Here is a 4,121-nt window from a genome sequence, read left to right on the forward strand (position 1 = left end):
CCAGTGCCACCCCTGCCGTGGGCAGGGACACCTCCCACTGTCCCAGGCTGCTCCAAGCCCCATCCAGACCGGCCTTGGACACTTCCAGGGATCCAGGGGCAGCCACAGCTGCTCTGGGAATTCCACCCCAGGGCCTCCCCACCCTCACAGGGAATGATTCCATCCCAATATCCCACCCATCCCTGCCCTCTGGCAGTGGGAAGCCATTCCCTGTGTCCTGGCACTCCAAACGCTTGTAAAAGTCCCTCTTCATCCTTCCTGTGGCTCCCTCCAGGTCCTGGAAGGTGCCTCCATATCCTTCTTGTAAAAGTCCCTCCAGGTCCTGGAAGGTGCCTCCATATCCTGAGCTGGAAGTGACCCATGAGAATCATCAAAGTCCAGCTCCTGATCTCCCCATCCCATGGACCAGCCAAGCCATGGGGCACCTCTGCCTGTTCCCTGCGAGGGTCCTGGGGATGATCCTGCTGCTGGACAGGGTGTGGGGAGGGATTCGGGACAGGGCCTGGCCTCTCACCTGTACCCTGCACGTAGGATCTGCCCAGGGCAGGAACAGCCCAGCCTGGCACCCACCCAAGCCTCACTTAGGAGATCCACAGCTTATTTACTTAATTTTAATTAAGCTCCCTCATCCCTGACGTTGTGTTGGCTCATGTGCTTCATCCCTGATTTTATTTGGGTGCTTTAAATTTGGGCAGCACCCAGCAAGGTTTTGGGAGTGACTGGAACTCCCTCTTCCAGAGACAACCTCCTCCGTGAGCTTTCCTGATTCATGGGGAGAGCTCACACCAAATCCAGGTAGGATTTTTGGGCGTGGGTGTGGGGATAGGAGACCTGGAAGGGCAGGGACAGAGCTCTGGCTGTGGCTGTCCCCAGGCTGGGATTTGCAGGGAGGGATCTGTGGAGCCACAGAGGGAACGGGAAGGGCTCCATCCCAGCTCACTCCTTGTTGGTCTCCAGGCTGAAAGCCCAACCCATTCTTTATTTAATTCCCATTTTCTCTCCATCTGCCCCAGTTTCCCCATGTTTTTCTTGACCCCTGCTGCTCCCCTGAGCCTCCCCAGGGCTCAGTCCCAGCTCTCCTGATGCTCTTTTCTCCCTGAGCAAGCCCGTACCTGCCGCAGCCAGCAATCCTTCCTGCACAGCTGCCTCCGCCGACACGCGGGACACGGGAAGCAGCCAGCCCTGCCCGTGCCATGGCCCGAGCTGGGAACATCTGGGAACATCTGGGAACATCTGGGAACATCTCACTGTCCCCAGGTGACAGCCCAGTGCTCCGAGCTCCCGCCACCTCCACTCACCGCCTGCTTCCAGCCCTAGGACATTCCAATCCAGCTCTTTGGTGGGAAATAAGGATTTTTTTTCCCCCCTCCTGGATCACTGTGAGTGCAGCACATCCTAATTAAAAGCCAGTGAGTTGTGGGGAGTGGAATTCGTTGGGGTTTTTTTGCTCGCACCAGGCTCCTGCTCTGCTTTATTTCACACGCCTTGGCCGGAATAAAATCAGGCTTGTAGTGCTGGCAAAGCATCTCCTGCTTCCCAAAGTGCTGCAGGGGCACCGACTCCCTGTTTCACCCTCCCAAAACCCCTGCCAGGGTCCCAAAGGTTTTCGTGGTGGAGGGGGTTGAGTCCTGCAGCTCCGGAGCTCGAGGAATTCTCACGTTTGAAGATCGGCGTAGCTCCGGAGCAGGAGGAGGTTTGATGCCGGGGAGGGGGGAAAAGGGGGAAAAACATCATCGGGGAGCAAACATTTCCCTCCATCCCCTCTCCCCACCGGCTTTTCCGCGCTGCCGAGGCTCCCTGCTCCTCTCCAGCCTGGTTCCCCCCCCACTTCCCTGCTGCGGAGCCGTCTCCAAGTGACAGCGGTGAGCGGATTAATTAAGCTGCCTGTCAGCCCTTGGCAGCCGGCAGCTCTGCCACGCCAGCGCTAATTAAACCCAACAAAACCTACCTTTATCTCCAAACCCTGCCGCGGGCTGGGATAAGGCAGGAGGCCACCGGGAGCTGAGCTCAGGCTGAGTTCATCGTGCCCAAGAGCCTGGCACTCACCCCCGAGCACAGGAGAGGGTTGGGAATGCGGATCCCACCTCCTGACAGGCAGGTCTGGAAAGGGAAAGGGGTTGGGGGGCTCCAGCCCCTCTGATGGCACCAGGTCTTGGGGAGGCTGGCAGCTCTCGGGCAAATTTGGAGCTGAATGTCCCCCCAGTGTAGAGGGATTTGGGATGGAGTGGAAAATCCCCCCTTGCCCTGGGGATCTCAAAGGGGGATTTTCCACAATCCCTGGAGCAAACCCTTGGGTGGGCTCTGGGCATCACCCTCATGGGAGGGTCCTGGGTGAAACCTGGTACCTGCTGATGCTCCAAACACCTGGAAAACCATATTTAAACCAGAAAGGGACATAAAAAACCCCTCAGAGAGGAGACAACCCGCTGGGAGGGCGCGTGGCAGGCGGGATGTGCCGCTGGGAGCCCGGCGCTGCTGAGAGGCCCTGCGTGCCCATGCCCTGCCGTGCCAGTCCTGGTTTCCCTGCGGCCCAGGGAGCTGCAGGGAGCTGCTCCCCTCGCTGTTTCTCCTGGCAGAGCTGGGCTGATCTGCCTTAGCTGAGGGAGGCTGATAAGAGCATTATCTGGAGGTACGGGCAGGATGAAGCCGTTGTTTGCGAGGCAATATCCTTCTCCTTGTTCCCTCGTGAAGGGAAAAGGATGGGTGTTACACAAATCCGTGGATCCAGCTGGTGTTTTACCTGCATGAGCATCATTCCCAGCACACCCCGGTGGTCCTGCCCTTCCAGGGTTTATTTTCCAGCTGCACAGTTTGGGGAACTTTAATTGCCCCATGATTAAGTGACTTTTGATTTCCCCCTCATCAAACGTAATCCCATTTGCTCCTTCTCCTTTTCCTTTCTTTCTTTTTCTTTCTCCCCCCCCTCCTGGAAATTGAATTAACATTCCATCTAATTACTCAGCCACTTCTCTAATTGCTGAAGGGACTGTGGTTGTTGTGCTCATTTAATTAATGGAGACCCGCAATGTTTAATGAGGAAGAGGATTTATTGGCTGGGGAGTTGGTGTGCAGGATTGCCTGGCAGGAGAGGGAGGTGGATGCCAGCCCAGCGGGATAGAAAAGGCTGGATCTTAAATCCTCCCCCTTTTATTTTTTGAGGTATAAATATGGAAAAAAAAAAAAAATCACTTTCCCTCCTGGTTCAGTTGCCTTTCTGGGTGGTTCCTTTTTAATGCAAATGTGTGGATTAAAACGCATCACGTGCAGAGGGTGAACCATGAGGGTAAATCCCCTCCAAGGGTGACCCTTGGGGTGCTCACTTGTCCCTGCCCCGGCACCAGCATTCCCAGTGTGCTGCTGACCCCCTCCAAAATCCCGGGAGCGGGAGCAGGGTGGACTCCTCGTGCCAGCCCTGGGAAGGGTTGGCTGTGCTGGGATTCGCGGTCCCGGGGAAGGCAGTGCTGGGAACAGAGGCACATTCAGCAGGGAGATAACAGCTCCCGCTGCGTCTGGCCTGGGGGCAGGTGGCTTTGGCTGTGGTCCTGTGGGGGATTTGAGGGAATCCATTGTATTTCGCATTTCTGTTGACTGGGAGCACCCATTCCTGTGCCTCCAAGGGCAGGCACGATCCAAAGGAGGGTCCAGTTAGTTTGGATACGAGGAAGAAGTTGTTCACAGTGAGGGTGGGGAGGCCCTGGCACAGGTTGCCCAGAGAAACCACGGCTGCCTCATCCCTGGAAGTGTCCAAGGCCGGGTTGGATGGGGCTTGGAGCACCCTGGGATAGTGGAAGGTGTCTCTGATTCCTCTATCCTGATGCTCCAGGCCCTTCTCTCCAACTCCTTCCCATCCCTCTGGTGCAAAACCTGCCCCTGTGAGCCATGCACGGCTCTGCTCTGGGCTGATGCTTCCACATGTTGCCATAATATCCACACTTCCCTCACCCCCCCAGACAGCCAAACGATCCAAATGTTTTATCTGCAGCCCTGCCAGGCATCTGGAAGTTCCAGGCATCCCCATTTCCGTGGCAGAGGTTTTTATAAAAGCTTTGAAGTGAAGCCCCAGCAGCTCTCCCATCACTGGCAGCAGAGTCGGAAGCCGGACTGTGGCGGCAGCCCCCCCC

At 56.8% G+C, this 4,121-nt stretch overlaps 1 long non-coding RNA gene across 1 annotated transcript in view; it reads left to right on the forward strand.

Moving 5' to 3' along the window:
- The first annotated feature begins 335 nt into the window (after positions 1-335).
- Positions 336-4,121, forward strand: part of LOC108448705 — an 8,473-nt gene continuing 4,687 nt past the window's right edge. The window contains exon 1 of the long non-coding RNA XR_001864685.1: positions 336-795. This is a non-coding gene — a long non-coding RNA (uncharacterized LOC108448705). The remainder of the gene's footprint in view (positions 796-4,121) is intronic.

Source organism: Corvus brachyrhynchos, unplaced genomic scaffold (assembly GCF_000691975.1).
Source record: "Corvus brachyrhynchos isolate BGI_N302 unplaced genomic scaffold, ASM69197v1 scaffold158, whole genome shotgun sequence".
Lineage (NCBI taxonomy): Eukaryota > Metazoa > Chordata > Aves > Passeriformes > Corvidae > Corvus > Corvus brachyrhynchos.